Source organism: Melospiza melodia, chromosome 3 (assembly GCF_035770615.1).
Source record: "Melospiza melodia melodia isolate bMelMel2 chromosome 3, bMelMel2.pri, whole genome shotgun sequence".
Classification (NCBI taxonomy): domain Eukaryota; kingdom Metazoa; phylum Chordata; class Aves; order Passeriformes; family Passerellidae; genus Melospiza; species Melospiza melodia.
The window spans coordinates 126,217,130-126,244,381 of record NC_086196.1 but is presented as its reverse complement, the minus strand read 5'-3'; the positions used below and the strand labels follow the sequence as shown (position 1 = coordinate 126,244,381).

At 42.7% G+C, this 27,252-nt stretch overlaps 1 protein-coding gene across 1 annotated transcript in view; it reads left to right on the top strand.

The window, feature by feature from the left end:
• Nucleotides 1-27,252, top strand: part of BACH2 (BTB domain and CNC homolog 2) — a 181,594-nt gene that overhangs the window by 31,643 nt on the left and 122,699 nt on the right. The window contains exon 2 of the mRNA XM_063153015.1: nucleotides 11,470-11,556. The gene's annotated coding sequence lies outside the window, so the exon portion shown is untranslated. The remainder of the gene's footprint in view (nucleotides 1-11,469; nucleotides 11,557-27,252) is intronic.

Below are 27,252 nucleotides of genomic sequence, written 5' to 3'. Positions count from 1 at the left end.
GTGGGCCTTTTTGCTTTTTTTGACAAAACAAGGTGGAGATATTAGCTGAGTGGCCTTCTTGAATGTAGACAGGACAAGGGGTAATGGCTTTAAACTGAAAGAGGATGAATTTAGATTAGATATTGGGAAGAAATTCTTCACTTTGAGTTTCGTGAAGCACTGGAACAGGTTGTCCAGAGAATCTGTGGATGCCCCATCCCTGGGAGTGTTCAAGGTCAGGTTGGATAGGGCTTTGAGCAACCTGGTCTAGTGAAAAGTGTCCTTGGCAGGAGACTTGGAGGTAGGTGATCTTTAAGGTCTCTTCCAACCCAAGCCATTCTATGACCTATGAATAAGAGCTCTTTTGTTCCAAGATGCACCTGCAGCACATATGTAGACAGCTTTATTTTACTTAGATCTATGAATTCTACAGAAAACTTTATAAAAGCCACATCATGTCTCCCAAGCCATTCTCCCAACGAGCCCCTGGGTTAAAAGCTTTTCATGGGAAGGATGAGAGGGTGTGCTGAGGTGTTGACACCTGCAGCATCAATTGGAAAGACCTGAGGCTCTCGTATCCAGTGCAGTAGGGCTTCCCATGGAACAAACCTGGCCTGTAGAGCCTACAAGAGGGTGACAAGGGGTTTCATAGCTCTGGATTTGAATGCGTGCATGCAATGCCTTATTTTTGGCAACATGTGCTGCCAACATCTCTTACCATTCCATGACTTACTCAGACATGTGAATAACTTCCCGCTTCTCGACTGCAGGTTGATAGTGGTGCCCTTTGTGGACTTGTGTGAACTCCTTTAGAGTACATAGTGTTGCTTTGCCTTTAGTGTGTGTACATAACTGCTCAGATAAAACAAACTCATAGTACCTCGCTGCAGGTGTCAGTTAAAGGAAGTTGTGGATTTTTCCCCTGAGTTTTGGGATTATTTTTCTCCAGCCTTTCCTTCTTTGGAAGTCCTAGTAGCATGCTACTTTTTAGATCTCTCTCTTTCTTTACAGAGGAAAAGTCACTTTCTGGTTTTTTTGTGTTCAGAATTATGCAAAGGAGTTGCTGAACGTAAACATGCAACTGTAAATGCCATAGAAATGTACTCCACAAAGATTCCACTGTTAACCACACCAAAGAAAACAAAAATGCGAGGTTATTCAGATCGAGGTCACATGCAGGAAGTGACATTTAAATTCTTACTCATTTAAAATTAAGCCATCTTACCATTTTCCTCTTCAGAAGTGTTGCAGATTTTCCATTAGTTAAAGGGTTGTCGTGCAGGTCTTCAAGAATAAGTTTTTCCATTATTTTTTAGAAGTGTGAGCTGTACGTCTTTTTTAAAATGATAGAATGCGAGTGTGAGAACTGTGTATGTTTAATTGGCTATTTGAGAAGCTGTGCTAGAAGATTGACCTCAGAAACTTTAGGAAGTAGCAGTTCCACTGCTTATCTTTACAGTTCATAAAAAGTATTGTTTAATTCTTGGAAGAAGAGGGTGTTTCAGTCTTGCTCAGTTTTGGTCTTTGTTCTGATTTGCTTTGCTTTTTTTTGGTGTTTTTCCTTGTCAACTTCAGTGCTGGAATATAGTATTGAAACAACTGTGTGGTTTATGGCTTTTACTCCAAAGTTTTTCATTTTGCATTGTGTTGAGCCTTCTGTAAACAGATTTTCTTGAATCCAAACAAAAAGCAAGGGCTGCAGTCTGGGGCCAGTTTTGGTTGTGAAAACATCAGGGTCAAAATCCCTTGCATACATCCAGTCCCAGGGGCAGTGGGCTTGGGCTTGGCCAGGTGTTGACCTTCCCCACTGCTCCCTGCTGAGCTCTTGCCTGGATGGTATCTTGAGCTGTGGGTCCCCTCCACCACTGAAATCGTCTAAACAAGCGTGGTCTCCTTACTGTTTGAAGGAGTGTTGCTGGAGGAAGCATCTGTCCTTCCTCTTTATTGGAATTGCCGATCCTTTTGCTCCTCTGAAGCATGAAAGGACAATGCTTTGTTTCATTTCTCAGGTATCTGCCAGAAGTGTTTGATACTGTTGAAGCATCGAGATGTTATCTCAATCACTTTCGTTCTTTAGCATTTCTCCGTTGCTACGATTGAAAACAAAACCACCAAATTTGAAGTTGAGCTGTCTTTCAAATGAAGTATAACATTTAATGTACTTTTAGCTGGTAAAATCATCACAAGTGCTTACTGGTGTAATTTTGATAGTTACTGGTGAATCTTGTTTATTAGACTATATTTGTGCTCCTTTTTATTTACCACTTCAGCACAACATTGAGGAAAAACACATCTTCATTTCCTGTATATCATTCTGTCAGCCAGAAGTGTTTCCTATTGGAAGATGTTAAAAAAAGTCTATCAAGGAAAACATAAATTAAAAGATCCTCTGTTAAGAAAAAGAGGGAAAAAAAGCTAAAATCCTGTTAAATAATTAAGATGCTTTGGGCTCTATCAGGATTGACAGTGTTCTTGCCACAATATACATATGCAAAAACTGTAAGAAGTTTAATATTTTATAGCAAGGATAACTCCAAACCCTAAATCTACTGGCTTGTTTCTATGGTAACAAATATTGAAATATGTCTAGCCAACACTGTAGGTTCCCCCTATTTAATTTCTGTCTATGGGTTCTAGGAATTCATTAAGGCGGTAGAAACCCTTTAAAATTGGTACATTCTGTTGTAAAATTCCCTAAGATTAATGTTGAACACAACTCTAAATTTTAACATAAACATTTCTTTGAAAGAGACTTCTTAGCAAGTGAAGGATTAGAGTTTTATTCTAAGACTGTATGTGCATTGATCTGGTATTTTTGTTCTTCGTTGGCAAGTTGAAATTTTTTTTTCTGTGCATGACTACTGAAAAAATGGAGTTTCAGTCTATAGATTCTGACGAAAATATGGAAGGCTGCTTAACTGGAGCAATCTAGCTGGAAGACAGCAATGGTAGGAGGTCAGCCACCTGCAGGCTTTAGTTTAGTGGTCAGAACTAAAGTAGCCAGAGCTACCTTTAGGGGATCCTATCCTACTCTTAAGATTAAAATGATGATTTACAGGGAGCTTCAATATTTATTTCAATTAATTGCACCTTTTGTGTATTACAGAGCATTTTCTAAGTGTCTGATTTAAGCCATTTTGTGTTTGACATCTTTTGGTTGTTTTTCTTTTGAGGGTAGCCCAGCGGTGTTGGGAAGTAATCTAAGTGTTGGCTGTGAGATTCCATTTCCCTTGTGGTAACTGAAACCACAAGCACCTAGTCCCAGCTGTAACAGGAAAATTTTGAAACTTTGACGTCAACATCAGGTTGATGCAATATTTTGCATCTGGTTGACTAGCCAGAGTTAGATGCAGCTGGAAACATAAAGACTTCCTCCCTCAGCCTGTGGGGGGACTCTGGTTTTTGCTGGCAAGTAGTAAAGATGAGGCAGCAGAAAGAAAATTTCAGAGACTGAGATTTGCACTTAACAGCTGTGTTTCAGGAGCCCGTGGTTATGGACTAAAAGCATGGTTTCTCAGAGGGCTAATAGCATCCAACCTTTTTTCCTCTTAAAGAGACTTAGAGCAGGGGTCTTGGAAATCAGACCCAACAACCTTAACTGATGCCTTGTAGGGCAAGGAGGTGCAGTTGGCAGTGACTGAAGTACTCAATAAAAGCAGAAGATGGTGTTCAGAAAAAGTGCAGTTCATTCATTCATATCCATCTGGAGCAATAAGGAAGAACATGGGCTATTTATTGGGCAAAGGATTATGTCCACAATCCTGTGTGAAAAAGAGTGATTTCAGTGTGAGCCTGAGGCAGTGATTTCCTCCTAGTACTGGAGGAGCTGACAATTCTTACCTACACCTCAGGCAAAGCCAGGCTGCAGGAAGGGGCCAGTGTATGTGCACAAAGGAACATGAGAAGAAAACAAGAGATATCAACTGTATTGTGAGGAAAATAGCCCTTCACCTCACAAGCCCTAGGTAAATCTCCAAAACCTCTTTTTATTACCATAAACAATATGTAGAAAAATAATTCAGGTGATGTTCAGTGAAGAAGTTGCTTTAGGTTGGATATGGAAGGCGTGAGAGACACTCCTGTGGGATAATTCAGGGTGAGCTGTTGGCAGGCACAGTCCCACCACCACTTCCAGTGCTGGGACCAAGCACCGTGGCAGCAGGCAGCTCCAGTGACCTGAGCTGTGCCCTGCCCACCTCCCTACACACACCACACTCACACAGTCCAATGAGGCTGCCTTACCAGCAACCTGCCTTACCAGACATCTGCATCTTTAAAGCAGTTGAATCATGGTGCAGTAACACAGAAACAGGAGCCCCACAGAAACAAAGGAAACCCTGGGCTTTCCTACACTTCCAGTCTGTGTGCAAGGTAGTCTAGGGTCTTCCTGCTGATTCACTGGCTCCTGCTGTGTCTCCAAGTGTCCAGTCACCTGGCTGGCACCACTGGTCCCTGTGCCTTCTGTTGTGCAAGGCATCCACGGCACCAGTTTGTGGCCTCTTGCCTGGTGCTCTTGCAACCCAGGGCACAACCTGCAGCTTTCAGACTAAGCTACCTGTCCTGAATGTATTCCTTAGCAATGCCAGCTGTCATCTTGCTTCACCTTGGTGTGTATTTATCTCACCCTGGCCTGAGATACTCCTTTTTTCGTCACACGTGTCCTGTGGTGTTTTTTGAACAAGCGTGGGCTGTGGAAATAGGAGCTGCAGAGTCACCAACAAAAAATGTTACCAGTCTCCCTGTGTCATCAGTGAGCTGTATCACTGTCTGAAATGCTCTCCAGAGGGTGTGCTTTTGTGGTACCCAGAGTGCCTGAGGTTTCTCATGCTGGGAGGCGTTAGTGCTATTGTGGGAGTTTTGCCTTCATGCACCCCTACACCATGCAGTCAAGAACAGTGATGTCCACTCTCATCAATATTTTGAACTCTCCAGGCTTTATCCCAAGTCTGTGGAAAGACTTTTGATCTTTGCAATGGGCTTCACCCAAGGGGCCAATTTAAGTGATAGATGCATATTCCTGTTAACTCTGAAATTATGATTTTCTGCAGGGCTGATTTTTTTTTTCTTCTTCCTCTTTTCTTTTTGATGAAATGATGAATGATGAAATTTCTTAATGATGAAATTTCCCTTTTATTGAGATAGAAAAAAACCTCAAATTTTGTAACAACAAGGTGAGACTTATCTTTTTAGGATGTGAAGTCTCCATATGTATTTGTAGAGTACACAGTGGAATGAGGGTCGTGGCTGAGGTGAAAGCCTTTTTTATTTGCTGCTTTTAATATCCAAACACAAATTCAGAAGAAAATAGAGGAAACTGACTCAAGACTTACTAGAAACAGTAACAAATGAAAAAAATTGCCTTTTCATTTCTTGGGTTAAGTGTGGTGCTTCAAAACCATGGATATGCTCCAGACCCAACTTTTTTTGTATATGTAACAAAATGATGCAGTTTTGAGGCTTTTTCATTTAGTAGTGATGGACTTGTCAAATTTATTTTCAATAAAAGAGAGTAGGATTATATGTGTGCATGAAGGCTGTGAATATTCCCTTTCCATTAGACTGTAATCTTCCACAGGCAGAAGACCCTGCTCACTATAGCAAGGCCAGTTGGTAGCTGTCAGGAAGCTTTCATGACACCAGCTCTTCTACCTTACTTTAAAACATCTGGTATATATCAGGGTTCTACTCACCCTTTCTGACTCTTGGAGCTGTGAAATGAAAAAGCAACTTGTATTCTTCTGTGATCAACTTTCTGTGATCAACTTTCAATTTTTCTCTGCAATCTAGACACATCAAAATATGCTTTGACTTGCTCCTACATCCGAAAAATACTGTACTGGTGGACTGCATAGTAAAATGCTGCAGAGAGTGAACATGAGCTGGGGTGGGGGGAAGCACATGTGGTAGAATGCCAGTGGTTGTATGGACAAGGCAGAGGCAGAATTCAAGCCACGATTTCCACTATTAACCTTCAGGGTGTTCATGCAGAACAGGTAGTCAGTGTTCTTTTGCAGACCTAATGCTAGTATTTCCTCTAACATAAGCATGCCTAGGAAGATGCATACCAGATGATTAAAAAAATAATAGGCGGTGTGAGTACATGCAGAGAATACCTGCTTTGTTACAGGAGCATGTGTTTCCTGCAGGAGTTACAGCCCCTTGTGAGAGGAGAAAAGGATTTGTAGAACTACATGCTTTTTAAATGTCTCTCAGTGCTGAGTGCTTTCCTGAAAGTGTGTGTAGTTGGATTTTGTCTGATAGGCTATTTGGAGACCTATAGTTTGGAACAGAAGGTGGATGGTAAAATTCCATAAGGCTTTTTATGTGATATTCACAACAATAATTTTACCAAGAGTGTCTCCCTGCCCCGTTTCTCAGCTGATTAAAAATTCAGTTTCTTATTTTTGCATGTTCTGGAGGCGAAATTTTGAGAGGTCAGGGGTGACTGTTGCAGCTTCTTTTCTGTCCTCAATTCCCTAGCCTTATGGTGAAGTGTTTTTCACTGTAGTTAGTTCTGCTGTAGTGGTTAAAGACAGAAAATGTTTAGCTTAACCCTGAGGCAGCTCAAACTTTGTGCTGGATTAATTAAAAAATAGTTTTGTGCCTTCTGTAGCAACAGTGTTTGGGAGGGGACTGGAGGAAGGAGTGCTGTGCACTGGGGACAGGAGGGCTCATCACACCAGCCAGGATCCCAGCTGTCTGCTGGACACCCTGGCACTTCAGGGCAGTGTGTATTTTCTCCCAGGTCTGCCACAGCTCCTGGAGCTGAATTTTGCTTGTAATGGCCTGTCTGTAAGTGAGCTGTTCCACTATCCCAGTTGTTGTTTTTTGAGGTTTTTTTAAGTTGTTTCAACAATCCTCTTTTCCATCCTGGGGAAAATAAAAAATATCTCTTTGGAAGAGAGGCTAGGTAACTAAGTTCTGTGTTTATCCTCCATGTTATGTACTTTGTGCAAGTTAAAAGGCTTGTTCTGCCTTTCATCTTGTGTGCTGCTTTCTGCAGATATTTCCTAACTTCTCCCATGACGTTTTTGCCTGGTTCTTCAGAAGACTGTATGGACTGAAAGAGACTATTGTTTCTCCAAGAGTGCAGGCATGTGTACATCAGTTAATCTGGTTGGTACAGGATTTCAGGAGTGGGTGTTGAACTGAGGAACAGGGCTGGGATGTGTGCGCCTACAAATTCTTGTGAACAGCGTGCTCTCCTATTCTGTAAATAATATCACATTTCACTTTCTAGGTTTACCATTCATGTTTCCCCAAAAGTTGAACTCCCGAACCATGAGATGTAAACAAGGAAATGGCATAGGGGAAGGTTGCAAAAGTTTTGCTTAGCAGAGACTGGAAAGGTGATCTCGTTTTCAGTCAGGTGCCTGGATAGTCAGCTTCTTGATTGTGTGGAGACTCAGAACATTTGTTTTTCACAATCATCATATATTTAAAATCTATACTTCAATTTAAACATTGTCTTTCTAGGGTTTTCCTTCCTTAGATTTGGGTTTTCAGTTTTGAAGTACAAGATAAGCAAACAAATACTTTTTAGCCTGGTGTTTACGAGGAAGACTTTGCCAGTCAAGGTGCATTTACAAGCATTTGAGAAACTGCAATCTGAACCTTGCATTTGCAGCAAACTCATTCTGCAAAGCACTTTGGATACAAGACATCAGATGAAATTCATTGGGTTTTTTTTCCATTTGGATGATATCACCAAGGAGCAAGGAAACCCCCAGTCACTGTTTTTGTTTACAACCAGCACCTCATCAGATGAAACCTTGCCACATACTTGTTTCCCCTCCTGGGAGCATTACCTAAAAGATGATGGTGCTGGGATAACTCCAGCTTCCTTGTGGTGACCCAGATCTCTGCTGGTGATGAGATCTCTATCTCTGCTGGGCACAGAGCAAGAACAGCAGTTGTGTTTACCACTGCAGATCCACAGGCATGTTCCCATACAGTGTTTACAGGCTCGTCAGCAACCTTGCAATGCCTTGGCTATTGTTGCTGATGTGCCCTTGTCTGCCTGCAAAAGGCAGGATTTTATTCCACAGTCTGGTTTCATGTAGGTCTCATAAGAGGGTGTGAGGCAACTTCAGGGTGGTTTTAAATACTACTTTTAGAGTATGAGACAGCATAAAAATCCTGGTAGGTTTGTTTGGGTTTTTTTTTTTTTGCAGCAAAACCATTGTATTACTGACAGCTGTCTGCATCTTGACTTTGGTAGAGTTTCTTTGCTTGGTCAGGAATAATTGCTGCTTGCAAAACAGCTCCTTGGTACTAGAGGGTGCAGGCTGGGAAGACTGACACTTGCTGGTAGTTTAAGAATTTATGAGGATTTATCCTGTGGTTTGTTGATGGGATTCGGCTGGCTGAAATGCTTTTTGATGGATGCACAGGAATTCTGAGGTGTGGATAAAAACACTTGGCGATATTCAATCAAAGAGGATAGAGAAGAAAGATTGTGAAGTGAGGAGGACATGGGGAGTTGTCTGGCTTCTTTTTATTTACAGGGTGTCATATTTAACAAGGACTTACAGCTTCACCCATAGTCTTGTGTGTTTTTAGCACTGCTAGACTAAACTGCCATGTTGGCTACCCTTGAAGGGTTTCCCCAGTGCTTCCGTTGAATGCAACATGGGTCAGCTTCCTTGCATCACAGCCACCTCACTGTTTGCCCAAGTGGTGTTTCTGAAAGTGCACATCCTTTTCAGCAGCCCATGGTCACAGTACGGAGCGCTGGAACCAGTCTATGAAGCTATCTCTTCCTGTCCAGGACTTCTTTTGTGTTAGAGTCTTGCTGTAGCCAGGAGTGTTTGAGACATGCTTCTGCTGACAGTTTTCTGTTCTGCACTCCTGAGGATTGGATGTAGGGCAGTTTGGAGGGTTCCTCACAGTGGCACTCCCTATTTACAGTCAGTGAATTCATTAGCGCCTGAATTATTTACCTTAAAGAATTCAAGTCCTGAATTATTTACCTTTAAGGTCTGTCTTCCTGTGTTGTGCATTTGATTGACTGTGGACCTGTGCTCTGCTATAAGCTATTAATGTCTAAGGTAGCATAATATCCAAGGAAGTTTCAGCTATTTACTGGTAATTTTATTTTCATACATAAGTACATTGCAACATTACAGCTGATCTTTAAGGTCCCTTCTGACCCAAAGCATTCTATGAGTCTATAAGTTCAGAGTGACACTCTGGTATAAAATGGATTTGTGCAAATCTTGTAAATGCATGGACAGTTTTTGAGTATTTCATCACACTCTTCTCTTTCTGCAAGTCGCCTGCCTGCTGCCAGCTGTAGCTGCAAACCCTGGGCAAACTCCCTATTCAGCATCTTGTTTTTTCCCTGCTGTCCCATATTTGGCCCATATTTTTATTTATGGCATGGTACTCAAAGCCTACTGAAGAAGTTTGTAATTTCCTCACTATCTTACTCCATTTACCAGTGTCAGGCTTCAGGATTTGACAGATGATTTGGGAAGCCCCACTTTGCAGGAAGAGACTTAAGAGGACAAAGGATCCTGAGGATGTTACAGCCTTGCTGCTGAGATGTCTCTATACTCCCTAGTGTTTCGTGTACTGGAAATGCAGTTCCCTTCTGCTGTGACTGTTCATTACATTTAGTTGAGAGAAGCCAGGTTTTCAGGTTGGTTAGGAATTCACTGTTTATGGCCACTTGAGGGATACTGAGTTTAAATGACTGGTGTGGAGCTTCATTGGAGCTGCGTGGCAGCTCTCCAAGGCACAGCTCATCTGCCTGGATGCTGAGAGGGTGGCAGGGAGTGTCAGGGTGGCTGCCATCCTTGCTGCCAACAGCTGTTAGAGTTGTCATGCACTCTTGCCCTGAAGCCTGGTGCACAGCTCAGGTACATCCCTTGTGCCAAGAGTGAAGGCAGCTGCAGCACGCAGCGCTCGCCTGCCACATTTCCCTCCCTCCTCAGGGGTGAGTGCTTGAACTCATCAGCCTTCTCTCTTCAACATACCTGTGGTGCACCAAGACTTTGCAGGAAGCAAACAAATGGCATTGTGCTCTGGCATAATACAGTCTTGGACGTGGTTCTTCAGCAGCGCTGCAGCTGTACAGCCAGCAGGCAGTTAGTTCTCCATGCCTAACCCCAGTTCTTGCTCTCTCCCCATCCAACCCTCCAATTTTCTGTCCCCATTAAATGAATTTTCTTGTTCTGACATGTTTTTCCCTGCCATCCTCTGGCCCAGATCTTGGCTGCTCCGTTTTGAGCGTAGATGACTCCAGGATGCAGTGGGGAGGTCACCTGGATCAGGAGACCCTCCTTGCTTGGGAGGGGGCCCTACCCTCATTGGCAGCAGATGCCAGAGGCAATGGTCACTTCTGTTCTGCTCTGCCCTGCACTAGACTGTGTTCATTGTGTTGTGTGGCATCAGGCCAAACCCAGGTTTAAACTCTGTTCCAGAGATTGCGAGAATTTCGTCTTTCCAGCTGATTTTTGAGAATGTCTCAGTCACACTGCTGTGACCAAAATCTTGCAGCAAAACTTTCTGTCAGTCATCCGTGTCAACAATGGGTAGAGTATGCCAAAAGCCTGAGCCCTGAAATGCAGGAAGGGTATGGCAGCCATATCCCCCAGCCTGTGCTCTCTGTCTGGGTTTAATTGTGTATGCCCTTGTGAAGGTAGGAAAGGGACCATGAACACATGGTTGAGTTGCATCTCTTTTTTCAGAGAAAGCAATGAAATACTAATGGCATTTCCAGTACTGAAAATCCATTTTCCTTTACTGAGCATGTGTCTTCTGTCCATTCAGAGAGGTTGTGGGTGGGGGACTGAGGTTGTGTCTTCAGCTGGATTTCTACCATATGGGCTTTTTTCTTCCTTATTTAAATGTCTTCTATGAAGTATATTGGCAGGAGAATTTGACACTAAAGCTTAAAGCTACTAATATGGGAAGCAAGGAGTAAACACAGACTAAAAGACCCTTTTGAGAATTTTAAGTGGAATCACTACTTAAATCATGTTGTAGGTACAGAGTATGGAGAAACTTTATGATTAAGTAATCTATTGTCTGTGCAATTTTGCAAGTTTTATTTATTTTTACATCACTGCTGTGGTTATTAGTGGCATGTATTTGCTGTTGATACTGAAAGAAATTTAATGAGCTTTCTCTCCCTCTGTATTTCTGCTTTTGGTGGCACTGTCTGCTTGGCATTGGTCCCGGTGCTGCCAGGCAGGATGGCCTGGGAAGAGGGCAGAGGATTTGGACATAGGAGAGTTGTGTTCTTCTGTGTAGCTCTACAAGTGGAGGGCTGTGGTATCTCATCTGCCTCTCCAAACTGGTATCTATTGCTTCTGTTTGATCGATGAGTAATTTTGGGGAAAAAACTTTTTCTTGTTTAATATTTTTATGAGATGAGGCAGAAAACAAAAGACCTGAGTATCTACTGCAAAACTGCTATAATGCAAATAATAGATAATTGCTTGCAGTTAATCAATTATCTCTTTTGTTTTGTTTTTCACACAGAGCAATGAGGCAAGACAGAAGTTTTTAAAAACAGAAAAATGTGATTGCATAAACATCGTTGTTGGCAAGAGGACTCAGTGGATTCAGGTAATAATGTGACACCACTTTTTATTATGCTTTAAAAACTGGCTGGGTTTCAGGCTGCCAGTGGCCCTTTGTTCAGGGGCTGAGGAGTAGAGGAAGGTGACAAGGAGAAGAGGAAGGTATAACAAGCCCCAGTAGCTGGCTGTTAATTCATTCAGACCAGAGGAGAGGGTGTGGGTAATCCCACAGTGCTGGGGAGTGATGCTGGGGCTGCAGTAGCTTCCTGCTTTATGTCAGGCTGTTGTATCTGAGACTGGGTTTTTTGTTTTGTTGGGGTTTTTTACGGGCTTTTTTAACCCTAGGAGATTCTCTCCTTCGACCTCTTACAGCTTCGTCAATGTAGGCGGGGAAGCTCCATGCCTGTTTCATGGAAGAAGGTCACATGATCAGCAGTCCCTTCAGACTGCAGAACCCTGAATCTGCAAATATTTCCCTTGAATTCCCCCTTTAAAAGGATTTCTGGATCAGAGCAGATCATTATTTGCTGAAAGACCCACACCTAGACCTTTACTGCTTTAGAGAACGACTGCCAATTGTTTTCTGTGTGTGAAGACAATTTCTCATTGCACAGTTGTAGGAAACCTAATGTGTGATATTTAAGCATACTAATGTTTGCAACATATTATCTTGAATTAATGGACTTTAACATATTTAAATCCCCTTTTGTAGGAAAAGTAAATTCCTAGCTAAAATGCATTTCTTATAGTTTAAATCATTTTAATTATTTCCCTCACTGAAGGGGAGTGCAGAATGAAGGCAGGGGGAGTATACAGTGCTAATTGCACTCCACATTTGTAATTGGGAGCAGATCCTATCCTCAATCTTCTTAGGTAATCCTAGTGAAGTCATCAGGCTTTTCACAAGCATATGGTTTTCCCCACGCCTGTTTGATTCTAGGATAAGGGCCTACGGTGTGCTTTTTCTTTCACCGATTTCTCATACGGAGGAAGTTTGAAAAATATGCATCATCTTTTCCAATGTAGGTTTCTAGCAACAGTTGAAGAAGTTGTTGAAGAAGTTCTGCAGTATTTTATTGAGATCAGCAAAGCTTTTATTGCTTTAGACTGAGCTGTTTTTAACTGGCAAGTGCATTTTCTTCGTTAGGTGCAAGGTGAGGAAAAAAGCAGTTGTGGCTTTGCATTGCTGTAGTCATGACCAAGAAGGACATTTAAAAGGCATATGAATGGGTGTGGATTTGATATTTCCTAAAACCAGCTTTTTTTAGTATTAAATTGCATATTCCAGGAAGCTAGTTGCTGTATCAACATTGGTATAATGACACATTATTTAAAAAAATCAATATCCAGTCATAGAAACAAGTCCTGGTGTAAGCAGTTGGGTGCTTACAGCTGTGATTTGTATGTATTTGCAAATGTAATGGGCTTTTTTTTTTCCCTTGTAGCACTGGTAACTTGGATAAACACAGTATGTGTGACTCATTGCAGAATATAAACTTACTTTAAAGGAGCAAGTGTTGGATTTGCTGAATATCCTATTGCTTGCATCCCTGAATACTTTCTTGCAATAGGTCATGATTAATCTTAAATTGGCCAGCCTGAGGGGAAAATTACTGCTGATGTCCCATAGGTACTTCAGAAACAAACGGAATGATGGAAGTGCTTTAAAAACATAAATAGTAGTTAGAATTCATAAAGTCGTAAAACAAACATATGGTACAAGGCCTTCTAAAATACAACACTTGAAAGCTTTTTTTATCGTTTCAGAAAGAGCTTGTTTAGTTATCACAGGAAAAGTAAATATTTTCATTCCTTTTTCTTCAGCACGCTCTCATTCCATTTATCTTTCTCTTTTTCCTTTTGTACTTCTTTTTTGTCCCCCCAGAACGTTCTTATTTTGGTGGGATGGGGACCAACACCTGATGTCCATAGAAAGCCCTGCATGAGAACAGGAGATAAAACTGCTATTGGTCCTCCTGTTGTTAGGTACATCCTTGAAGTCCTTTTGCAGTGTCGGCACAGAGTTGATGTAATCCAAACTGAGCACTCGCTGTGCGCATGTGTGCGTGAGCGAGACGTGATGGACACTGCAGCGGCTCCTGGGCCACTCGAGAGCACACTGATGTTTTAATGTGATACATCGGTGATGGGGGATGCAGTCCCTCTGAGTGTGTGTGTTCACACACGTGTGTAGGCGTGTGAGATCACAGAGGGCAGCACGAGACAGCTCTTCTGCTGCACCTTTGGTGGGGTGGTTGTGGTCTCCACTGCTTCAAGCCATTAGTGGGACAGGAAGGTGAAGTTGCTGCTGGAACGGGGTGGAAGGAGGAAGATGGGGAGCAGAGGAGTGGGGAGCCGGGTGGGGACCAGGGGCCAGGGAGGAAGACACAGCTCCAGAGGGAAATACTCTGTGCTTTGCAGTTGCTTGTGTGGATAGAAACCAGATGGTGCGCTGGAACACCCGCTCGCTTGGGCGGCGGCGGAGCCAAACATATGGTTAATGGTTAGGAGAAAGAGCTTTTCGAGCCAGGGCTTTGCTGACTGCCTCGCATTACAGATTGTTGCAGTGTGTCATTACATTGCCAAACTAAGTGCTTAATACCCGCTGCGGGCGCTGGGCAGGCATTTGCAGGAAGGATGCAGAGGCTCCCTGGTCAGGGCGGGAGGCTGACATCACGTACGGCCCCCTGCCACACCCCCCACACCCCCTTTCCCCTCTGGAAACCCCAGTAATCTCCCCATTTACAAGCCCAAATCTACAGCAAGCAGTTTTCCTGCTCTGAGTGTCTTTAAGGCATTTATTTCCAACAGCGTATGGTTAGTTTTGCCTTTTTTTTGTGCCTTTTTTTTTTTTTTTTTTTGGTCCTCAAGCAGCCGAGTTCACTGAGGCTGCAGCACCACACTTACATGTCCGGCATCCGAAGTTCCTGCTCTGGGATCTTTGGGCGACACCAGACCCCATGTTATCTAAGGAACTGCTGAGCTCATTCATCTCCTTTTCACGGCCCGCTTCCTTTTATTTTTAGCCAAATCCGTCAGGCCTGACAGGCGGGTAATTTGAGCCAGAGAAAGGGCAAAGCTCCAGGTCCTTTCCACAAAGCAATTCTTCTCCTCCCTCCTGGGAAGGCTCCAAACTTGGCCTGCTCCAGGCAGATGGATTTGTTGAGTCATGTGAGATCATTTACACAAAAACACAGCGAGGCAGTGAAAAGGAAAAAAAAAAGGGAAAGAAAAAAGAGAAAAAGGTGGGGGGGAAGGGGTGGGAGAGCATGCACTGCCGGGGCTGCTGTGAGCGTAGGAAATGTGCTGCGAGGCAGCTAGACAGAGGAATGCAGCAGATTCATTCTTGTATAAGGTAATGTCTCGTTTACAGTACAGGGTGGAGTCAGCACGGAGGAGAAATCTTTCGAAAACAGATTACTCATTTAAAACAAAAATTCTCCTTAAAATAAATAATAATAATAAAAAAGAAATAATAAAACACGCAAAACAACAACGCGAGCGGCGCACACGGGCGCGCAACAAAGGCGGCGTTGTTGACAGCACCGGATTACAGTAGCAGTAAACTCCGGGCTGGGAGGTTGCTGGAAAATGAGTTTGCTCCGTGATGCAACTGGAGTTTGCTTTGTCTGGCCGCCAGTGCAGGGGAGACTGTGAGCCTAGCAGCAGCAGGGCACGCTTTGCTCCATCCAGGGATGGTTTCAGTCACTGGGGAGGGATGGAGCGAGCAGTTAGGGATCCTGAGCAGTCAGGCTGGGGGGACATCATTAACAGCAAAAATGAGGGGGGTATGCGTGGAGGGGGTGGGAGACAACCTCTTCTTGCTTTGGTTTTGAGCTGGTTGTGGCATCATCTTTGTTGCACCAAGGAGTAAATTGCATTTATTCAGTTGAATGTGAATTTTGTTTTCGTTTGCAACCTAAGCTAACCCCAGCATGTTGGGTTTTGGTTTTTTAAGTGGGTGGTAAGAGAGAACATGAAACTTGGAGCTTTTCAGATCTTGTTACATCCTAGAGAATTAGGTTGGGTTAATTTATGCAGTGTTCTAACAAGATGCGTTCAAACCTTTAAATAGACTGTATTTAAGTATTGTTAATATAACTCCCAGTTACTCCAGTTTTCTTAGCAAGCCAGTATCTAAATGTTACTGTTTTGTCCCAGTGGGGATTAAAAATTAAGAATAGAAGTAGAAACTGGAACTGGAAATTGGTGGGAAACATGCAATAAAACAAGTCCAATGCAAAGTATTTCCTAAAATTCTCAGCAACAGTTAAGGAACTTGGGGGAGCATGTAAACAACGATTTGTATTTTAACATGACGTGTTCTCCTGCTGAGTAGTATCTTCTGCATTGCTGACTCCACAGCAATGTCTGTTGAGGTGCTTTCCTCTGGGGAGGGGAGGGTTTGTCTGGAGCTTGCCTCCCTCTAACTTGACCTTGTCTTTCCCTTTTTCTCCTCCTGCTGCTTTTTTACACTTTTGTCTGAAAGACGGCTGGCTTTCCCAGCCCGCTCGCTCTGCTGGGCTGAGCCGCTGAGCACAGCACGTTCAGCGTGGGGAGGGCCTTCCCTTCTGGGCTTGGAGCTTTCTCACTCGGTGGAAACCTTTTGTCTTGTCTGTCCCTTGATGAGGCCACCTCGTTACTTATGTACAAGGAGCTCTTGGCAACATCCCAAGTCCCAGCTGGGGTCCTGCAGGGCACAAACCCCCCATCAGCTGATGTCTGGTGTGAGGATCAGCAGAGGGACAGAGCTGTGAACATGAGCAGTACAGCCAGGCTTGGGACCTAGATGGTGCAGTAAGCTGTGGCCATAGCAGAGCAGCCTTTAATAGGGAATGGCTGTCGATTGCTCTGAGATCCTTGGAAAGGTTCTGGAGAAGGACAGCACTGTTATTTATTCTGTTTGCATAGTTATTGTAACTTTCTTTCCCTTTTTCCCCAAAAACCTAATCATCCTACATTTTCTGTTGCTGTGAGCAACATTTCCTGTTGTTACCCAGAGCTGCAATTCCAGTTAAATTCTCACTTTGTAAAGCTAATCTCTCAGCAGTGGGTGTGGGATTTCCAGAAGAAAATGCATTTGTGAAGAGCTAGTTTTTAAGATTTTTGTCTTAGTGACCATTCTAAACTATTTTAAACTATTCACATTCATTATTGGTTGAAAGCTCTAGCTTCGTCTCTATTTATGGCACTTAGAAGACTGGTAGGTCTTTCATTCCCCCTACGGAGTGCCCCAGTCCTCAACGTCTCCTTTTTCCGCTTCAAAGATGCCACATGTGTTGCTTTTTGCATCTGTACGTCAGACAAGCAGCCCGACTAGGCAGGTTTCGGGAACTGTTTATGACCTGTCTATCGGGAAAATCAGCCTTGCTCTTCCTTCCCCCTCTTTCACAGCCGCTCAACTTCCTCTCCTTCTTCTTAAAGTGTGTTGATGCTATCAGCCCCCTAATTCTTTTATCTCACTTCTCCTATCATTTCCATTCTTCTGTCTGTCTCATGATTAGACTAGAAATTTCTCTGCTGCTGCTGGCCTCTTCCCTCCTGGCACGTACTGTGGCGCTGCCTCCTTTGGGATCTGAGAGGGATGAGTATGGAGTTCATACGTGTTGAATCATGTCTTGTGGTTGGCATCAGTTTGCAAAGGTAGAGGACATTGTCTATGGCAATTTTTCTTTCAATTAGTTGCTTTAAACTACTAAGTCTCTCTCCTACGTTGGAGGATGAGCAGGATGTCCACACCAAGGCTTGGGAAGGGAGGCACTGAGAACCTCCTGCTGAGGTGGCTCAACTTCCTTATGTTGTGACAAGGAGAGAGGGGCTAGGAGAGAGGTAACCCGCTATGTTTGATGTCACATTATCCTTTCGATGGGACAGGATAGTGATTCTCTCCCTTGGAAAATTTAGGCAAACTTTATAGTACTGTGCAGTGATATCTAAGGTGAATGGCCCAAGCATCCATTTATGGGACTTAGGAAATAACCTCAAAATAAATAAATCCCTAGCCTTCCTTCCCCCTAACAGAAAATTATAGAAGTTATAGTGTAGTGGTGGCAATTTCCTCTTTGTCATGTGTTCATCCAAAGGACATTTCAGGGGAGAGACAAGATTTATTTTAAACAGTTAAATCTAAGTAAATTTTTCTCATCCAGCAATGAATTGATGCAGGAGTGAAGTGCAGGACTGTTTGTAATGTATTTGAAACCTAGCTGTTTTCTGAATGCAGCCAAATCCCATTAACTGCGATTTCCCTGCTTCCTTTTTCCTCCTGTTGAGCCTTCTGGATAGCGGCTTTTCTTAACAGCTTGTTTGTAGAATCTGCTCCAAAATCTCCCAGTGGCTTCACTCTGCTCAAAGCAAGGGAAACTCTGGGAGCAGCTTATTACCTGCTTATCATCCAGTTTCCATTTCTGTTAGAAAGTCTCCATCGGCCATAGACCAAACAAGCTTAAATCTCTTTGCCTTCCATGTGATCAAGCACAGCGGAGGTAAAAGTTCTTTTGGAGATTAAATTTTTGGTTTAAGGTAAAGGTTTGTTAAGTGATACATCAATCTAGATAGCATTTGTGTACAAAATTGCCTTCTTGAATTTCCTTGGAGCATCCTTAGGGAACCTTAAAAGTTGTCTGAAAGTTGCTAGCGAGTATGCTCAAGCACCCTCTGACAGTGCCTTTGCAGTATCTGGTTTTCAAGTCTGTGTTAAAAAATACAAAGTTGTTTTAAGGCTCTGTTCATTTCATTAGCTTTTCACTGATAACTCCTGTAGCATTACTAACTGCTAATGTGATCCTTTAGCTTATTGCCCTGATTTTGTTATAAATTAAATTGGTGTCAGTGAAAGTCACTTCTGATCAGATGCTGTAGAAATGTCTTTTTTTTAACCTCTTTGCAGCTTTTGTACAATTAATGGGAACATACTGTTGTTTCTTGATAAGTTCATTCATGTTTAATAGCTATTTGTGAGCCATATTTGGCTTTTAAGTGGATGTATCACAGCTCTTGAAGCATTTTGGTGGCTAAATAGCTGGGATTAGACATTCCAATTGCTCTTGCCAATTGTTTTCCAGTGTTCATACTGAACTCTGTGTGTTACAAAAATATTTTTAGTTTTAGCCTTGTCGGATTTGTTTAAGGAGAAGAAATGTCCTCATTTTTCAGAGAAGTTTATCTGGGAGTGAGTGGAATTATATTAATGTTTTTTTCTCACTTGATCAAATTTTAAGTGCCAAGATGAAAGGCCCACTCTTACTTGCAAAAATAAGACTTGCTTTTGCAGGAGTGGAGCAATTTATCTTCTGTATCTGCTTCACTAATTGCAGCCTGTAAAGACCCTAAAGAGTCCTGCTAGTCAACAATTTCCTAACCACAACCAGGGAAAAATCAGATTTAAAATGCACTTAACTGATCCTCCGTTCCACATTTTAATACCTCTTGATTACTGTGGTCACAGCATAAATAAATACATTTGATTGCTTACTGGATCATGCAAGTGTTGGATGCCTTCCTCCCTCATCACAATAGTCCTTGGATCAAAGATAACTGCTGTCATAAAGTCCCAAGCTGTTGAGTAGGTAAAAGGGAATACCATACATGGGAAAATAAACCAGCACCCACAAGGTAGCTTCTTACTACAAAGTAATGAGATTTCTATTACAAAATTCATCTTGTAGTTTTCTATTTTAATACTTTTAAAAATTAATAATAAAATACTGAAAAATAAACTTGTTGTGCATTCTGGGAGAATGGCATGGGATAATTAACATGGGATATCTGTCTATTTGGTTTTGAGTTGATTGCTAGTTGGTTTCCACATACTAGTACCATGAATGGATTTGAAGCCCTTGTGGTGGGCTTGGACTAGTCTGGACCAGCTCAGACTCGTTGCTGCCCTTCTCCATGCTGTTCACTGTGGTTAACGGTGTCCAGAAGGATGGCAGAACCCAGATAGTTATGAATAAAGAATTCTCCTCCTGGGATGCCCTGCTTGGACACAAGCATCAGTGCAGCCCTTTTTGCAGCAGTGATGTCGTCGGCAGTGGGACTGCGTGGGAGGACGCCGTGGGTAGCACTGCACTGCTGAGGGTACGGGTGGCACAGCCAGACCTGCTCCGATGGCTTTGTGAGAGCGAGAGGTTAAAAGGACAAGGGTAAACCATGGTCTGAAACAGACTCTTGCATGGGGCAGGTCTGTTCTTGGGTGACACTCATTTGGTTGTGCAGCTCAAGTGCAGCAGGAGTTTCACCCCTGCGCACAGGCTGACAATCACACGCTCAATGGGAAGTTACTTTTCTGCTGGGTTTTGCCCCCAGTGAGTGTTGTCATTGGACATAACAGAAAATTAAGGGGCAGAGGTTTGTGGGGTATCATAGCCTGTTCACCGTTTAAAATAAATCTTCTGTGATTAATTCTCTGTGGGGCAAAAGGAGAGAGGGGTTTGCACTCTAAACTCTGGAGAATTTTTAGTATTTAATGCTAATTTTAACCCTGAAGCATTAGTGAATTAAGTAGAGCTCCAAGTGCTGGAGTTAGCCTTCAACAGGAAACACTGGATAGCATTGCTGAATGAGTGATGATAGCAGGGAGTTCCCATATGCATGCAGTGGCATTTCTATGAGAACTAAAGGTTAGTATTTCCAAACACGAGTGGAAATACACGTGAGCTGGTGACACATATTTTGGTTTTCAGTACAGTAGGTGGCAGGAGAGACAAAGTGACAGTTTGGCTGGGGTGGCTGCTGGTCCACCTGCCATCATAACAAATGATGATCTACGCCCAGTACTGTGGAATAAACGTGGCATTGTATTGCCAGGTGCTTTTGTGAGGTCTGTCCTCTGCTGTGATCAACACAATGCCATAACAAGACAGGAACATTGGATATTGCAATGCCCCGTGTTAAATGCCACAACGTGTACTTGTCATATTTTTGTACAATGTCTTCTGGCACACATCAGGGACCAGAGGTTTTGTGGCAGCCTATGCCAGTCCCAGTTACAACCACTCATTGTCTTTCTCTTCCTACCTTGTCCTTGGCCAGGACTTGCCCCATTCCCTCTTATGCCAGTGGTGGTGCTGATGAAGCTGACCATAATCTGCTTGATGGGGTAAAGCCAGTCATCAGCAAACTAAGCTAAAGACAGGGTTGGACTTTGTACAGCTCAGCAGAAGCATTTCACCTCATGGTTGTGAAAATAGTGTTGAGGTAAAGAAGTAAGCAATAGGAAAAGGGACTGACAAATTCAGGCAATGGAGTGCACCCTTGATCCCCCCTATCAAACAGGATGGATGACAGTGAAGTAGACACCAGCAACTTCTCTAAGCCAACAGCTGATAGACTTCAGGGCTGCTGATCTGCTGTTGCATAAAATAGTCTTAAATGCCTGAAAAACTTTTTGAGTACATAAAAGTCTTTCCTAATGGTGAGGCAAGCTGAAGTGAAATTAGTGGCATTTCCCGTTTGTCTCTTAGACATATGTCTCCTTCTTTAGGTGAAAGGGACATTCCTCATCCCACTTCAGTGAAGGTGAACAGATTATTTCCTTTCTTATTTATGGGAGGTTTGGTTTCCCAGTGCCCCCAAGGACAAAATCTGCTCTGGTGCATGTGTAACTTAAGCAATGTCAATGGGATTGTAAAACAGAGAAGGTGATTTGGCTCTGGGTTTGTAACTGGAGAAAGGAAGAGCTTTTGTCCATTGATTTATAGGGAAATTAGTGCACGGCTAAAATATGCCCACCTGTTTGCTGTGCTTTTTTCCTGAGGATTGTTCCCTGAAGGACTTCTGGTCCTGGTGGAAACAACTTCATTGTGCAGCCCTGCCTTAGAGCCAAGAAAAGCCCATAGTATATGACTCATACTTGTCAGAAGAATCTTTAGTATACATACAAACTTCCAGTGATGGCTTTAGTCCTCCCTTTATCTGTATTTTGACATAAAATTTGAATTCTGGCATATCAAAACATGCATGTATGATGGCCTAAATTTTGTATCTTCATAAATGAAGATGTCTTCATAAGATGTTCATAAGATGTCAAGTCCTTTTGCTCAGCTCCATTACTTATATTCTATTTCTGTGACCACTGGTTTTGTAAGATTGTTCTCAGTGTTTTTTCAATAAATTAATGCTGATTTTTTCATTGAAGGTTGACTGAACATTGAACTGGGGTTGAAGCTGTAAAACTGTTAGTGTAACATACTAGCAAGAACAAGATATCTTTTGTGTTTGCTGGAGAGCCTGACTGCCCCATAGATAGAACCTGAGCACTTCATACTGATGAAAAATGAGGGCAGGAACACGGTGATTTATTGAAGGTCATGGAGGAAACCCAAAAGGTTGAGACCTAGGTCTCTTCTACCCCACCCCAGGAAGCTGAATTCTGTGATTTCTAGAAGGGTGAAGTTTACTTCCTCTTCCCCTGAGAATGTGAGACTCTTCCCATTGGAAAAATATTTGTTCTTGTCACGGCAGGTACAGACACATATTACAAATTTAGAACCAAGTTTGACTCATTGCCACAAAACCAAGCACATTTAGAGAGTAGCTAGCCAAAGCTGTATTGTGCAAAATGAACAGGGGAAATGGTCTGAGGGGCACAAAAACCAGTTAGTAACTGCTCTGTTGTGGCTTTGCCCAACTCTCTGAGTTGTATCTGGACCAGAGGAGGGACCTGGGCATGCACTGCCTTTAGGCAGCTTTTGGACTGCTCCATCCCTTGCACCCAGGACAGGTTTTTTCTCACAGAAAAGCCATTTCTAAAGAATGGGACCTTCTTGGCCAAATTTTCCTTGAATGGGCTGGTATCTTGCAGATATTAGTATGCTGACAGAAACACTCTGGCTGCAAATAATTAATTGGTTCTGTAACCAGGTTTAACTGTAGAGGGCTCTGCTTGGTGAAGAGGATCAGGAAGGAGTTCCTATTATTTTAAATCACAAGCCGTTTGAGGCTAATTATGAAAAACATGCCAAGTTGAAATACTCATTCTTTTAAATGAATTTCCATAAGCAGCTCATAGACAGGTTTATGCTGCACTGAAAGAAATCTGACTGCACTTTAATGTTGATACCTGGATTGGTGATTAGGAAAAGATTGTTAAACAACTGGAGTTTAAATACCAGTACAGCTTCATTGTAATAATTTCCCCAAAGGCACATTGGTAATTCTGCTAAATAGAGAGTTTAATAGACTTCAATAATGTGTACTTGGGAGACCCTATACACAAAGGAATAATGCATAAAACATTCATTATTGTAAACTGCTACCTTTGCATGTAGAGGGGAATCTGTTGGAAGAAATTGATTGTTGTGTTGAGCGTGGCAATGTGTCAGAGGGTGTTAGCAGAGAGAAGTCATTGTCACCCCCTTACCTAATTCACCTGCTGTGGTTGAAGTTGAATCATTTTATTCAACAGTGAATGAATTATTTGAAGTAGACATTAGTTTATTTTTTTAGAAGTCCTTTGAAAGCTGGTGGGCCGTGGTGGTTCACAGGGCTTTGTTTTCTTTGTTATGCTGATTTAGTGTCAAGAGAAGAGGTACCTGGTAGGAAGCATAGCATAACCCCATTAAAAAACGACATCAAAACGTTGACATTAGAACAACACAAAGCAACTTTAGCAAGTGGCTCTAAATGAGTTTAGTGTTGTATTTTGATTTCTTTTCACTGCACTGCTGCTGATCGCCCTGATGGAGAACAGGTGAGAAGGAAGGAGCAGATGCTTTTGGTAGTACAGTAAGGCATTTATCTCTTTTAATGAGGTAACATCATTAGTGCTGACAAAGTGCTGCAAATCCATACTGTAATGGACTGCTGCTGTTTTTTAGTAGTGCACACAGGCTGTTGTACTTCTGAGCATTTGAATCTGCTGAATCACAGGCCAGGCTTTATCTCCTGTCTGATGCTGGGTTGCATTTTTGGTGGTTCATTTTTATTTTGTTCGTGTTGGTTTGTTTCTTTGGTTTTAACCATTTTATTTCCTGTTCCCTCCCCTTCCCCTCACCAGTCCACCTTTGCCTTTAATGTCTGGGAACTGAAGCACTCCAGGATATGTATTAGGGCAGGCAGAAGTGCACCCATTTTCCCAGTATAGGAGTTGATTGAAATGCCATGTCCATTGCAGTGCAAGGACCTTCTTTATAACTGGGAAGAGGGAGGTTGGTCATAGGTCTTTGAGCCTGATTTCTTTTGTCTAAGATGGGTAGAGGTTTTGGGTTGGGTGTTGTTGGTTTTGGTTGTTTGTTTTTTTGTTTTTTTTTGTTTTTGTTTTTTTTTGCTTTGCCCTCTGCCTTGTTTCCTTTAGAGCAGTGGCATAATGTCAGCCACCCTAACCATGTCAGCCAGTCACACTGACGTTCAGTAACAAAAGGCTGCAGCAAAAGGGAGAGAGGTGGCTGTGGCACTGGACGAGGAGCAGCAGCAGTTGGCGAGAAATCTGCAGGTTAGAGCATTCCTCTGTGCAAAATTTGTCACTGTAAACGTCGTGTGCACAGTTGTATTCAAAGTGTCAAGGGAAGAAATGAGATGTGTGTCAATGGATATGTGTCCTTTCGGTCTCACTTTTCAGATGGTAAGCGTTACAGCACATGACTATAATAGTATGAAAATAAAAAAAACTTCAACAAGATAAAACTAAATTTTAAAAAGCTGGAAGGTTTTAATAATGTCTCTGTTAAAAATTACTTAATAACCCCAGAACTCCCATCAAAGCCTCCACTACAAACAGGCAACATAACCTAGACATTTGAGGTACGCTGTGTGTTTATCAGAGAGCCACAGAAGTGTCACTTGGGCATCCGTGCTGATTCCAGGAAGAGAGCCTGTCGGTAAAAAAGATTCATCTGAATAGATCACGCACACAACAAAAAAAAGTGGTTCCTCTTTCTTTTTTTTATCTGCATGCCCCTCCCATCCTGGGCTTCCCAACACCTGCTTGTGCTGAAAGAACATAAACAGAATTGCAAGATTCCTCAGCATTAACTGTTGCCTGACAGTCCCAGCTAAGGACTGCATAGTTATCCCACTTTTCCTCTTTATCGTTTTTCTTGCTCTCTGCCACACATCCAATGAGTCTCTGCAGCATCCTCAGATGGACCTCCATGTTTTTTGTGCTTTGCCATGAACCAAAAATCAGTTGTGTTCACCAGAGTTGAAATGAATTCAGAGTTGGGGGTCTCTCATTGCCCACCCCTGTTATGTTACTCTCACACCAAGTGAGGGGACATCACTGAGGGCCAAAAAATTCACAGCTAGCACATACTAGCCCGTACTGAAGTATTATCAAGAAGCCATGCCATTGAGTGGACATTTGGGTCAGGACTGCATAAAGCTCCATTGATACTTGTAACTTTTATTTAATTTATTTGTTTAACGCTGCAGAGATCCAAGGCTATGCTTCAGTGATGCCCAGTCAGCATTCCCCACTGCTGAACTGAAAGCATCATTCTGCAAAGCAGCAATCTCACTGGTGGCTTATTGCTTCCTCATGCTCCTGACTGTCTTGAACTGGCAGAAAGTTATGGCCAGCAGGTTAAAGAAAAGGTATTGTCTTGGGAAAGCTTTAGGGCTTTTAGAGCTTTTAGATCTTTTTTGGTTTTACACACACACTGACACCCTATTGCTTCTATAAATCATCATTTCTACAGCACATACCAAAGATTTTCAGTGCTGTCTTATTCCAACAGTGAAACCAGAGTTCAATTGCCTCTCTTCCAAGGTTGGGATTACAAAAACTTTACACCATCTCACCCTCCTCTCTTGCTGCAGGCACTCTGGTCCAATAAATAAATACTTGGCCGAGTTTTAGTACCCTTTACCCCTTTAACTAAAACCAAATGCCTTCTGCTTTGTTAAAGGCAAGTCATGCCTACTTCTGTTGCTCCTGCCAGCAGTTTCTCAACCAGCTTGGCCTCTCAGGGGCTGATTAATTTTTAGTGACTCTAAAACAGTTACCAATCCTTTCTGTGATTGATGTATGAAAAGAAAGTAACATTGCTCAGGGTTCTTAGGGAGAGAAAATAGCTGGTCATACCTTTTCTCAAGACTACATATGACTCAACCTTGCTCTCATTTCTCTAACAAAACTGGACTGAAAGTGCTGTGATGGAGGGCAAAGGGATAGGATGGAAGGATTTGACAAATAAGTAGGTGATAGTAAGACAGGCTTCTGTCCTTTTTTATTTCCTTTTTTGTGGTCAGTTTATTAAAAATATTTAGCACTTGGCACCACTTCTCAAGAGGAGAAAGTGCTGGTCTGCTTGTCAGTACTGTTTCAGGGCAGATTTAGAGGTGATGCAGCCCCAGGCTTGATGCTTCTTTCTCATAGGGAATACAGGGCAAAGCCCTGATAGAGAAGGGCTGCTCGTCAGCAACTGCAGCACTGGTGGGCCAAAGTGTGTTTGCCTGGCTTTCCTGGGTGGTCGACTGGCTCGTATGCAGCACATGGAAATGGATCTTCTGGAATGTGAAACCGTGCCTTCTGCATTTCTCCCACAAGTATTTTATAGTTTTGACTGGCATGTGCAAAGGAAATGGAGAATAATAGAAGAAAAAAATTATATAACACTTCAGCTGTGCTTCTTTTCCATACCAAGGTTTTGCCTTTTAAGTAAAAAGACCAGTCTTGTGTTGTTGCAAAAGTCTTCAGCGAAGAGTTCTTTTGGTGAATGAGTAAGGGGGGGATTTTTTACTCCTGAAACTTATCTCCAGTTTAGATAGTGGATGTGCTCAGAGAAATGGAATCTGATTTCTGATTTTGCAGAAATGGATTGTGAAGGGACCTTGAGCGTTTGGAGATTTTCTTGTTTTTCTTTCCTTTTTAGTAAAGATGTTATAAACCAGTAAGTATCCAGACTTTTGTAAGTCTCACACGTGAAGAGGAGGATGCTCTCTCAGTGTGGGTGCCATCTGCTAACTTGCTTAGTGGTCATGGCTCACAACACTTGCTGTAATGTAGAAGTAGCATATCTTTTAGACAGGTCCTTGCCAGCAGGACTCATTTCTCCCTCAGGTTCAGCTGAAGAGCATGGGAAAGACAGCCTGCAGCTGTAGAAGTTGTCCTTTCAGAGTCCCTGGAAGATCCAACTTTGGCCCAACTGTGAATCAGCCATTTAAGGCTGAGGATCCTCTGTACTGCCAGAGAAGTTGCCTCCCTGTAACAAACGAAAGGATCTTTGCCTTGGATGTGAGAGTTTAAAAACACACAATCATGCAGGACGGGCACTGCAGCAGTACATATGTTAGAACAGTAGTGCTAGAGTGCAGGGGGTAAATGCATGTGTGAGTCAAATAGAAATGTTTGCTTTTCCCCCAGTTCTGCCTTCTGAGGTAGCTTCGTTCTCTAACGACATGGTCCTGCTTTTGTGAGGAATGCCTGAGGGCTTAAGTCACTTAGCTTCTGAGCTTTGTAAATCTAGGTATAAATGTGCTGTTGTTTGCAAGGAGCCTTCCAGTTCTCTGGTGGGAATATGTGTAAAAAGTATACATGTGAAAAGTACCCCTTCCTTTGCAGTGGCTTTCAGATTAAAGATCTGCTTTGTTGACTCAATGGCTCCTTAGCCTGCTTTGTCAGCACTGAACATGCACTGAGATGCTTCCAGCCTCCAGCTGGCTTCCAGCTCTTGGTTTCATTTAGCAAGAGCAATCTGTAATCCAGGGGTGTACAGGTAAGTGAGCTCTTGAGAGGTTTGTGGAAAAGGAATGATGCATTCAGCATGATACTTGGAGAAGGTGAATTTTCTGACAGTTTCCC